Raw genomic sequence first — 13,578 nt, forward strand, 5'->3', positions numbered from 1 at the left:
TGGAATCTTTTCGGTAACTGGGAGGACAGATGAGGCCTCAGTTTAAATGTCATCCAAAAAGTCAGCACCTCTGACAGTACCGCACTCCCTGACGCACTGCACTGGAGTGTCAACTACTGGTAGGTGCTCAGGTGTCAGGAGTGGGGGTTGAACCCCCAACCTTCTGTCACAGAGGCAGGAGTGCTACCAGCTAAATCCTGAACATGAATGGCTGACTAAATAATCTTTGAAGTCAGTCATGAAACCAATATGAGTCAATATGTGCTCCGCTGCCAACTTGAACAGAGAGGCCAAAGAGAAAAACAAGTGAGCAAAGTGTTTGAAATTTAAACTAAAAGAAATAGAAAAAATGCTGCAAAACAGTTGAAATATTCATACCATTTAGAAATAAAATAAAATAAAGTTAAAACAAGAGGGAGGCTGAAAAACAAGCAGTGGCAATAGGGAAGACCAGGTGAACAGAATGCTCTTGAATACATTTAAAAAAGCTTACCTTCATTAAAAAATGTAAGCATTTAATTTGGCTGTAGCTGTTTTATTTGACTTCATCTTTGAATATGTAATTATTCTTTGAATAATAATAACACACTATGACTATATATAACACTAACATCAGCGTTTATTTCAGCATCGCATTATTTTTAAAATGGCAGGTGTAGGGAAGTCAGAATTCACTTGACTTGTCAGCACACAAAGGGTTAAGAAGCAAGAGGCATGCACATGCCTCTTCTGCTTCTATTTTAATTTTTCAAGTAACTATTCAGCTTAAGACGATAGTGTTCCTTTTCTTTACAACCAATACATTTTATTTTGCACTGATTGGTACCTCAGTTCAATTGTTTTTAATCTTTCATGAATCCATTGCTTTTCATGCTTATATGGATTTAAAATCCCTCAAGTAATACAAATATTGGCTACAATTCACAAAACTTGTTCCAATGCCAAAGGATGGACCCATTTTTCTATATCGAAGTTGGGTGTGGGTTTCAACTTTAGATGCAGACGGTGTCAAAAGTCAATGCAGCCTTAAACTGTCTCTATATCTCCTTCACATGTCTAAAAGGGAAAGCAAAGTCAACAGGCAAACAAAATAGGGACAGTAGGTTAAAGCTGCCATTGTATTTCAATAAGAGCAAGTCTCACCTTTGACCCTCCAATCAGCTGTAATGGAGACTTTGTTTACTCACTTGGTCCTCTTAACAGCCAGTGAGCACCTAGACAATTTTGTTAATGTGGTTTCAATGCATTATAAAGCTTGTTTCATAAGCTGGCTTAGGCCCTGGATATTAGCCAACAAAAGCCAGATTCTTGAATTGGATCTACACTTGAGGTAGATGTATCTATAGCACATTAAATTTTCTCAATGTTCAGGAGACACTGAGTTCTATTTTACCCTTAGCTCAACAAGCCTGGAAATAAATGGGTTGATGTCTGCTAAAGTGGCAGACAATGTAATTTCATACAAATACGTTAAACATTTATATTCTTCATGGGGTAATTTCAATAAAGAATGCGTTAAACAAGTGAAAAGTCGCTTTTTTTTGTCAACTCATGGAACAGTGGAACTTTACTCCTTGGCTTCATTTTGTGTTTGCTTGGCTCAGCATTACCTTAGAACCCAGCGTGCAATGTAATCACACCTGCTGCAAATCTGCTTCATCATTCAGTAACTATAGCATTTGGCCTGTAACAGTTAGAAATAACCAATAAGGAGTTAACGTGGCTATGTCGAGGGAGCAATTTTGAGTAGTTACGATTCAAGAGCAAAGTTCAGCAAATCATAAGAGATAGAGCCAGACAGAAATACATGTCCTTTAAGGGTCTGAAAATCATCAAAGCATCAAGAAGAGGAGCCAGTAGCCACTGGAGTCCATTGGTTCTTGGGTCAATGATATGCATCACATCTGATATACATGGGAATATGTGAGGAAGAAAGTGTCTAATTAGAACGAAATTTGTCAAAATAAGTATGAAGGATGATTGTATATTACTTTCTACTTATATATAGCTATGTCACAAATATCTTAGCTAGCAATGAATACATGGGATAGAGAATGGACCCAGCTGTGTCTGCATTTCAAACACAGAATGAAACCCAAAAGCACCAGTTTGACAATGCTGTTTCCTATGCTCCAAGGGCACCTGAAAAAATCTGACCTAATCTTTCAGGTGTTCCTGGGTGGCTGCCTGTAACAGGCATTAGGCCCCTGGCATATGGCGCTTAACTGCTTTTAGATCCCGTCTGAGAAACTGGGCTTCCCTGAGTGCAGCAGGTATCTGGCTCACGCAGCTTAGGTTTTTATCAGCATGGATGTGGCCTACAAAGCAATTGACACTGAAATGGTAGGTACATCTTGTTGTTAAAGTTAACATGGAGCCAAGAGAAGCAAGGGTGCTCCTCCTACCTCCACAGCAGTTCCAAAGCCATCCAGACCTGTGATCATCCCCCACCCCTGTTGTCCTCTTCCCTCTTCCCCCACCCACAGGTCTTCAATGAGACTGGATATTGGGCGGCAGATATAACAGATGGCCAATGCAATACCAACCAAGATGAATCCCTACCTCATTGTTCTCAGCTGACTAAGTGTTTCTTGTTTCTTTGCAACAAGGTAAGAAGATCCACAAGGTCATCCTAATCCATCAGGATCCACTTTTCTAGAAGCAGCCAACAATCCAGCAGTATATGTTTTGGAGGATAATAGTAAGTTTAAGGAGGGTAAGTTACTGATCATGAGGAAGGGGAAAAAGTGATGGGATGAAGAGGTGACTTCTGCTGAATGATTCAGAATGGTTAGTGGCCCTCCTGCATTGCTTCATGATTCTAACCACAAAGAGTTGCCATGAACTGTAGGTTTCTTCACAAATGAGAGTAGCCGAACCAGTCTCTTGCCTCAAAGCAAGATGTGATCCATTGCTGATTTCACCACACAGTTTGTCACTTTTGTGTTGTCTGCTCTACATATTGTCATTGAACAACATACACCATCAATGGTTTCAGGCATGGTGAATGAGAAGGCTGCAGCGGCATTACTCTTATTGATGTTGACAAGGCATTAAGGTTAACCTTCTACGATGTGATCACTACCAACTCCAGCACACATAAAGGCAGAAAACAGGCAATCATTTTTTTTATTTTTCATGGGCTGTGAGCATCACTGGCAAGGCCAGTATTTGTTGCCCATCGCTAATTGCCCTTGAGAAGGTGGTGGTGAGCCGCCTTCTTGAACTGCTGCAGTCTATCTGGTGTGGGTACACCCACAGTGCTGTTAAGGAGGGAGTTCCAAGTTTTTTGACCCAGCAACAGTGAAGGAACAGTGATGGAGGTCCAAGTCGAGATAATGTATGACTAGGAGGGGAACTTGCAGGTGGTGGTGTTCCCATGCATCAGCTGCCCTTGTCCTTCTAGGTGGTAGAGATTGTGGGTTTGGAAGGTGCTGTCGAAGGAGGCTTGGTCAGTTGCTGCAGTGCATCTTGTAGATGGTACACACTTCTGCCACTGTTTGGCAGTGGTGAAGGGATTGAATGTTTAAGCTGGTGGATGGGGTGCCGATCAAGCAGGCTGCTTTGTCCTGGATGGTGTCGTGCTTCTTGAGTGTTATTGGAGCTGCACTAATCCAGGCAAGTGGAGAGTATTCTATCACACTCCTGACTTGTGCCTTGTAGATGGTGGACAGGCTTTAGGGAGTCAGGAAGTGAGTTACTCGCCGCAGAATTCCCAGCCTCTAACCTGCTTTTGTAGTCACAGTATTTATGTGGCTGGCCCGGTTAGGTTTCTGGTCAATGGCAACCCCCAGGTTGGCGATGGTGGAGGATTCAGCGATGGTAATGCTGTTAAATGTCAAGGGGAGATGGTTCAATTCTCTTGATGTCAAGGCAGTCATTCTCACCTCACCTCTGGAATTCAGCTCATTGTCCATATTTGGACCAAGGCTGTAATGAGGCCCGGAGCCAAGTGGCCCTGGCGGAATCCAAACTGAGCATCAGTGAGCAGGTTATTGCTGAGTTAGTGCCACTTGATAGCATTACGAATGACAGAGCGAGAGTACACCGATGCAGCAGTAATTGCCCAGAATAGATGTTGTGACTGGGGAAGTTGGAGCCCACACTGAAGTAAAAAGTTTATGATCACATAGACTAGTGGATGGAGCTAACATTCATCATCTTCTAGTAGCATGCATGTTGAAGCAGCAGAGCAGGCATGTGGGTCTCAAAACATGGCCAGTCCCTAACAAATGAAAGGAGAAGCTGAAGCAATCATATAGGGCCCCATGGCTGAAATCAGGTAGGCTATTCCTGGCTAACTGGCTGGACAATCTGATTCCTCATTATGCTGTGGTAGGTAGGCAGTTGAATCACAAGCAAGCCTGGGGGTGGATGGGGGAGTGAGGTCATTCAGGAATCCACCACCTCTATCCCTTCCACTTGATGAGTAAAGGCAAACTGCATCAAAGCACATGGGGAAAGCAGAGCAGTGCATCACAACCATGATTTTCACTGATCATACATTTACGATTGTTGAAAGAAATCAAAGTTATGAATATTGTAAATATTGTGTTATTTATTTATGCTGATAAGGTGGACCTTATTGTGTTATTAAACTCCAGATCAGCCTGCAAAATGGAGGTTGCTAGTATTAATAACTGAATGATTTATGCACCTTGTTTGCAGACAGGTGCAGTTGTCTATCACATCTGAGAAGCTTGAACCAAACCTTGGCTTAGAATGTCACCCTAACCCTTCCTCTCACCCTTACCCTCAGCCTTATTTTATCGCCTGTCTGGCTGCTGTTCATCTCTTTCAAGTATGTTGCTATGGTAATCTGTGCATTGTGTTACATACCCATTATTATTCTGGTTCAGATCTGTGCATTAATGCACTCCCAGAACAGTCAAAATGTCTAAAACAGTGTTTTAATAGTCCAAAGGTGTGCTCCATTTTACTTCTTCTCTGAAGTAAATGATCAAAATTTACACTGAAATGATCAAAATCCACAAGGGTGCCAACAGTCATGTTTTGGGAGTCTATCGTGCAGCCAGTTTTCATTCCAGAATAGTTATAGAATTCCTGGCCCCATTAAAAATGCATGTACCATGGGCATTGCCCAGAAAGGATGCATTTACATGCATCATTTTAGATTTCTGCTCACATACCCTTTGTACCTTAAGCAAACGTAACTTTTCCTATTCACAAAAGACGTGGAATTGCAGTTTTGTGCACAAATAGTTGCATGAGTACAGTTAACACTGTCACATCAGAAATAAATGTCTGTTTTTGCAATTGTTGCATGATGCTTCTGAACTGCCACCATATGAAGTGGCATGCTAACATAACACGTCTGTTGCCTCTTTGATGCAGTGGTGAGCAATTCTATTAATGTCCCCATCTGGTGCTTGGAAGAACTCAATTGCACAGATGTTTAGTGCAGTGCTAACCTTTACTTACTTAACAGGGCCATTTGTATAATGGGCGGCACAGTGGTGCAGTGGTTAGTACCACAGCCTCACAGCTCCAGTGACCCGGGTTTGGTTCTAGGTACTGCCTGTGTGGAGTTTGCAAGCTTTCCCTGTGACCGCGTGGGTTTCTGCCGGGTGCTCCAGTTTCTTCCCACTGCTAAAGACTTGCAGGTTGATAGGTAAATTGCCCCTAGTGTAGGTAGATGGTAGGAGAGTGGTAGGGAATATGGGATTAATGTAGGAGGGGATGTGGTAGGGAATATGGGATTAATGTAGGATTAGTATAAATGGGTGGTTGATGGTTGGCACAGACTCGGTAGGCTGAAGGGCCTGTTTCAGTGCTGTATCACTCTATGACTATGACTCTCTGCTTGTTGGCTGCAGATCTGCTTGGCAAAAGTTAAGGCCAAAGATACCATTCTTGTTAAGGCACAGCCGCCTCAAACCTAGACCCCTGGTGTGGCTAAGGTAGTTGGCATATATGTGGTACTCTTGGTGACAGCTGAAGTACAGGGTCCTGAGGGTCCACTTTCCAGGACTTTGGACCTGCTGGCTATGGTCTCCTGGTATCCTCATCCATCATCATGCCCTGCAACAGCTATGTTACCAAAAACCTCATGTTGCCAATGTGCTTTTATGGGAAAGCTCAAACGTCATAATATTTTTACAGAAACACACAGATTTACTCCTATTTGTTTAGCCCATTTGCTGCTACTGACTCAAAGTAAATGAAACCTTTCCTTGTTACGTCTTAAACCATGCTGACCATTTTGTCCCCAGTAAAACTAATCATGACGTTTTCTTTTTACAAAACTGTTGACTTTTCCAAAGCTTCACAGACTGAAAGAAATACATGATGTAAAGGTCTAGTTAGCACATAGAAATGTGTTATTACAACATATCTGCCCTCTTTAAATAGAATTTTTATGCAATGAATACATTGAGCAGAAACTTTGAACACATTAACTGAATATAAGCTAAACAAAATGTTAGGGCCTTATTGGTCAGTGGTTAGCTATTAAACATGATACTTGCTAAATACACAATGCATTTTTAATGTAATGAAGTGGTTAAGTCACAACAGTTTCAATTTACATTCTCTGTAATGCCCCAAATAGATAATAATATTTAGAAATGACACCATTTTTTTTCAGATTCAGAGGCACAGGAACAGTTCATTAAAAATGTAATCCTTAAAGTGGAGTAATATAGTATGTTCTGATAAGGAGCATGTCCCACTCCTCTCTGTGCTTCAAACCTCCTGTCTGATTTTCTATTTAGCCATTTTAAGTAGTTGCGTCAAACAGATGTTTGGAAATGGACACAGTTATCTTATATGTCTTTCAGCTGCAGTCCCACCACCCAAACTGGGCACTGGGGATTAGGACCACCACCATTACCAAAGTCTGAAAAGCAATTATGGCACCATACTCCTTTCCCTTATCATAAATCTAATTAACAATTACAGCAATTATGTAGAACCCTTATGCACTTTATGTTAAAAAATGTCAATACCCTTAATAACGTGTTAATGAAATGACACCAGCAAAGCACCCTGAGATGTAAGCACAAAATATTAAAACATCCTGTTGTCGTTTTGAGCAATAAGTCCCTGGCAGATCTTAGCCAGTAAATCTCTGTTGAATTTTCCAGTATCTACTGGCAATACCAACTTCAGAGTGTTGTAAAGATTCACTGCGAGAAATATTGTTACTATTATGAGTGCATCAAAGTGCCAATCATGGTGTTGATATGCACTGGATATGCTGATACATTCCTCAATTCTCTGTACCTTTACTGCACTAAAATTCCATTAAAAAAAACACTCAAAACTTCTGGTAAGATTTTAATGCTCCTAGTTGACACACTGTAAAATATTGGAGCGATATCTGTAGCACATGTAAGTACTTTAACAGACCACGGACAATGTGTCTGATACATACTGGTGGGCACAGACTGACACATACACACACTCGCACGCATGCACAAACAAACAAACACACCCGGCTATTTAAAAAATGCTGCTTCCTTCAGTGAAGTTCAACGATACTTAAAATGGCCACATATATATAAGGAAGATTCATTTACTTTAAAAAGAAGCCAAGCCACAGACTAAATATAAATATAATAAATTGCATCATGTTTTTTCTTAGACTGCAAATATGATTCCTATGTCCTCCTTAATGAAATGTTGGTATGTCCAAAAATATGCAAGATGCTTACTAAAAAATAGAATCATGTACTTATAATTCTATATTTAATTAGTCTACAGAATTATAGCTGTAATATTTAGTGTCGTTTGAATAATTTAAGCAATGTTTGCATTTCTCATATGTAAAGCTAAATCTGTTTCACACGTTTAATGCCTACCTGATTGATTATTGACTTATTAATCAATCATCGTTTATTAATGCTGCACTGTGATAGTATGAAGACATTTGAAATCAAAAAACCGACACTGGATAGTGGTCATACAAAAATTAATGTTTTGTGAGTGGCACGGTGTGATAAAACTGGTGAAGAGCTCCTGCATAAATTATGTGAAAGGATTTATCAAGGAAAAAAAAATGAAAGCCCTGCCAGAGATGAGAGGGTGAAGGGTCCATTGAAAATCAGAGAGATTACCAGCTCATCACATTATTTGTGGGTTATCAGGAGACAGTGATAATGAAAGTGAAAGCTATCTTCTGATCAATAAGAGTTTGACTGTGTTTGGAGTTCATTTTCCCCCGCCGAGAAAGGCAGCAAGGAACTATTGATCATTTTGTTAATCCATAACTGGTCTCAGCCTTCCCTCGTGGACAAGGAGGAAAAAATAACATAATAACCAGTAGTACTTGATCTTTTATTTTTGCTGTGAGAATGTGGTCTGATGAGACTCGGTGGCAAAGGTGGAGTCCAGAATTTGAAGGTGGGGAGGTGACTGTTTGGCCTTCTCTGAAGTGCTTTTGTAGTAGGGGTTAGAATCTCTTCATCAAGATGTCTATAGTGGTGTTAGTGGATAACACCATTATTAATTGTGCCTGCTTGTACGATGTCAGCTGGCAGCAGAGATTGAGACAGATGAGGTCTTAGGAGTCAGTGACTCAGGCTGGCGAGTGCAGGCTTCTAACCTCCCATCACTTAACAGTACAGGTGCACTATTTCACATCCATCAGCATTTAATGTTTTAAGATTTAATCAGTGATGCTTGAAGGAAAACACGGCATTAGAATAGCCCTCAACTGTAAATCAAAATTGAAGGTTTTCATAAATTCTTCTGACTAGAATGGGACATTTAAAGAACACTGCTTTTACATAACCCATGTATATTTATTACAGAATAATAAAACTGTCAGTTAAAAAGCTGAAGCAGATAGTAAAAATATATTTTTCTCTGGTAGCAATCCATCTCTTCATGATTATGTATTTATTCATCACTCTATTCCTTCATCTGATTCATAAATTTCAATCATTTCTTTTCTGTCCGTTCTTTATTACTTTACTCCTTTATTTTTATCCTGCCCTTCCAATTAATCTGACTTTTCAACTGCTGGATGTCGAATATTGTACCAATATACAGGCCACATTAAAAAGGTAAAGGCATAGAAAGAGAAAAAATTAAGCATAACAGTACAATATTGTTACCCATTAATGGAAAATGCTTAACCATTAATAAATGGCCTTACATTGGAAGTTTATTCAGTATTCCATGATTCATTCCTAGAATCATACTGCATGTTTTTATAAAGAGCAACATACAGGTTGCGTATTTGCTATTGTTGCAATTGTACTTAAAGGCCTAACAACAGAACTTCCCTCTAACACTGTTGCTGCTTATTCTCACCCTTGATGATTATGATCAGCAACTGCATCATCTCAAAGGATTGTAAAATCTCCCTGTATAATATTTTACTGTCCTTGTCCAATTTCAAAAAAAGACACAGCATATATTAACTGCAATGGAAGTATTTTACCTTTGTTTGGCTGTAAAACACACTGGGGTAGATCTTGACTTTGTGTTATAGTGTAAACTGGGTGATAGCGAGTTGATAGCCCGCTTTATATCTTTACCGATTTTAATTTCCATTCAAGTCAACAGAAATAAAAATCATATCAGATGTAAAGTGGGCTGCCAACTCATTGCCACTCATTTTACACGGTTGCACAAAGTCAATTTCTACTCCATTGCAACAAAAACTTGCACGTAATTAACATTTCTGTATCAAAACATCCCATGGCACTTTACAGAAGGAGCAATGGGCACCATGTAGGAAGTAGGAGTGAAGTTACAGGAAAGGACTGAAAGTATAGTCAAAGAGGTGCATTATCAGAAGGCTTTTGAAGGCAGCAAGGTAAGGACATTTAGGAATATAGTTCCAGACTGTGGTGATTGAAGGCTGTAGAAGATGGGGAGGTGTGCTGGAATATCAGGCTAGCAAGACTGCAGACTTTTAATAGAACAAGAGTATAGATGGATTTATAGATAAGGATGAGGATTTTTAAATCAATGCACTGATGAACAGTGAGGCACTGAAGGTCAGTAAGGATAGGGTTGATGTGTCTGCAGTACATTGTGAGGGATAGGATGCAAACCACAGAGTTCTGGATGAGCTGGAGTTGCATTAAAGCAAATCATCAATCATATTAATGTGTGAGGATACTTTCCCTCCAGCCAGTATATTTCTCTATCTACCATTAACCTGTAGGAAATCAGAGATATTTGGAAATGTTGATGAGTTTAACAAGTAGTGTGAAGGATCTTGGGTAACTGATCTGATCAATTAATATTTGCTTGATATTTTCAGAAGATCACTTGATTAGAGATTTTATTTGCGATCAAAAGAAATTTCATACCAAATGCAACAGTGGATTGGCTCTGCGTAATTCAGTCTTTATTTTGCAACAAGTTAAATAAGGCATCTGATTCAGTGGATCCATCCCTGCTTGGAATTTGAAATTTGGAATTCCTGAGGCAGGTGCTCCACCTTCTGCCTCAGCATCAGTTTCTGGATCCTCTTGGTGAAAGGGACAGTTTTACCAAGCCTCTGACAGCAGGCAACTGGCACCAGGATAGCCTGGCCCTGACCTCTCCCTAACCCTGCATTATTTATTTCATCCAGACTGGCTGAATACCATGGAGAGTCATCCTGGGAGCCAGCTACCTGTCCTGTGCTGACTCTGATCATGCCCTACTGCTGTGATCCATGTGGGAGCAGGCTACAGGACTGCAGTAAGGGTAATTGAAGCTCCCTGCCAGCATGCTGTCCAGCCAATTGGTATATCCAGACAGGACAGATTTATGGACATTGGAACCTAAGGTCTCTACAGTAAGAGTATCTCCTACAGCTGTGTCCAAGTCCGCTTTTAAGGGAACTCTGCTGCAGATAGTCCAGGAGATAGTCTGTGTGCACTCTCCCAAATGGCTGCATGAATTGATGGCACTTAGGAAGCAGCATTCTTTAGTTAGCAAGTACTGAATGGCACCTGTAGTTGACAGTGGCCTGCAGCAGGCCTTTTGACCAACTTCATTCTGTTCCTTTGCGGTCAATGGCACTTACTCCTCGTCATTCATGCTTTGTGTTTCATCTGGTACTCCTTGCTCGAGGTCCAACTCGAGACCTGAATTCCCATAGTGTGAATGTTCATGTGTTGATGTGTGTTGCTCTGTGTCCTCAGGTTGTAGCATCAGCACCTTCGAGCCTGCAGCATTCCATTCCTTGGGATCATTAAACAAAGTAGCAACAGGAACAAACCTTAAACTTTCATCCATAACACACTCCTTGAAATAACTGTGCTATGACATACTAAGTCTATGATTGACAGAGTGCAAAAGTGTGTGAAAGACTAGGAAGGGGAAGAAAAAAACACTCAATGATTGGTACTAGACTGGAAATGTATAATAAGAGCATAAAAAATATGAGCAGGAGTAGGATATACAGCCCCTTGTGCCTGCTCTGCTATTCAATTAGATTATGGCTGATCTTTGCCATCAATTCTACTTGCCCTCCCAAATGTCCATGCTTCCAGGTGAGTTAAAAGGATGTCAGATTGAGTTGGTAGGCTATTATAGACTTCTTTTTCCTGTGCATTGGACCAGATTGGTAAAGTGCTGCAAGTTAGAAGAGTTCCGATACTGTTATGCAAATAGTCACTATGGGCTGGATTTTAAAGAGCCTTCTACGGTGGGATCCGTGATGGGGACGGAGCATGAAGATTGTTCCGGATGAGGCCTGCCACGGACCTTGGCGCTGGCAGGGCACAGCCCAATATTGCCAGTGGCGGCAAGGCCTCATGGCAGCCCACCTGCCGCTCGGCAACTGGACCGCCATTTAAGTATTTAAATAAATTAACTTACCTGAATATATGAGTCTCCCATCGCTTCCTGATGTCCCGCCACGATCTTCACCCCAGAGGCCGGCACTCCTGTGCCTTCGGATCCCCGCCCAGGGAAACGAGGTGCAACACTGGTGGGGAGGGGGATGGAAGTAATTTCTCAGTACGGGAGGGGAGGGGTTGGGGTCAAATGAATGTCATGAGTGTAGGGGATTGTAGGAAGGATTATAGTTTAAAGTTTGTGCAGTTTGCGGGGAAAGGTCAGATTGTGAAGCTATGTGTTTTGGGGGGAAGGGCAAATAATTAATTTAATTGATATTGGGGGGTGGGAGATAGCAAAAGAAATGTATTTATTTATTTGAATTCAATGTCACTTTAAATATTCAGATGCCCCAGTAGGACTGACAGCCCTTTAAAAATGGCGCCAGCGTCTGCGCACAGGCAGCTGACACCATTGCTGGGGACGAACATCCTGCCCCCTCCATGTGATCGGGGGGTGGGGGGGGGCCGGTCTGCTCTAACTATTTAAATGAGCCACTGCACTTGGAATTGCAGTAGCTCTTTGGCATGTGGCCCACACCAGCAAACCGCCATTTTGTTTGCGGCGGTGGGCTTATAAAATTCAGCCCTGGTGCAAGTTTCTATTTACCTGTTAGATTTTAGATTTTTTTTTTAGATTTAGAGATACAGCACTGAAACAGGCCCTTCGGCCCACCGAGTCTGTGCCGACCATTAACCACCCATTTATACTAATCCTACACTAATCCCATATTCCTACCACATCCTCACCTGTCCCTATATTCCCCTACCACCTACTTATACTAGGGGCAATTTATAATGGCCAATTTACCTATCAACCTGCAAGTCTTTTGGCTGTGGGAGGAAACCGGAGCACCCGGAGGAAACCCACGCAGACACAGGGAGAACTTGCAAACTCCACACAGGCAGTACCCAGAATTAAACCCGGGTCGCTGGAGCTGTGAGACTGCGGTGCTAACCACTGGTGGAAATAATATTGTGCCCTGTTACCTTGGAATCTGGATGGTTTGTCCTACAGGAATATGGACAGTATCGTGATTGTGAGAAAAAGGCAAAATAAAATTATTCCACAAACTAATAAGAACAGAAAGAAAAGAGGTTATTAAAGTTACCAGCTATTCTTGTACCTGTTTCTTTTTTTAAAGGACACCAATGGTGAGTCTTTCATTAGATTAGTATACGAGAAAGGACATACATGAAAACTTAACATTATCAGAAATATTAACTGTTAAAGTTAAAGAAACAATTGTGTTCATTTACACTGCATATGGATGTAAAGAGTCTAAGCTTCTAAATATAGATAAACCAAGGTTAGACGGTATGCTAAAAGTGTGAAGGTAGTATAAAACAGAAAGTGATTACATGATAAGTAAATCAACACAAAGAATTAACTACCTAGGAAAAGACAAAAGATTAGAATGAATTACCTATATCCAAATACTAGAAGCATTCAGTAATACTTGTATCAGAGGCAAATGCAGCAGCAGACAATTATAATACTCTACAGGAATATAGTTCATCCTGAATGATGGGAATGAATTCAATATGCAAGGATACAAGATTTCCAGAAAAATAGAAATGCAAGTTTTACATATTCAGGGAAGTTTAGAAATTAAGAAACCATAGTGATATCCTTGGAAAGTCACAGAGTTAATAAACAAGTAGAGAACAAGATCTGGGCAGGTAGAAAGAAAGAATTTAAATTTATATAGGTCCTTGCATGACCTCAGGCCATTCTAAAACACATCGCAGCCAGTTAAGTACTTTTGAA

The sequence above is a fragment of the Heterodontus francisci genome, chromosome 38, assembly GCF_036365525.1.
Source record: "Heterodontus francisci isolate sHetFra1 chromosome 38, sHetFra1.hap1, whole genome shotgun sequence".
In the NCBI taxonomy this organism is placed as follows: domain Eukaryota; kingdom Metazoa; phylum Chordata; class Chondrichthyes; order Heterodontiformes; family Heterodontidae; genus Heterodontus; species Heterodontus francisci.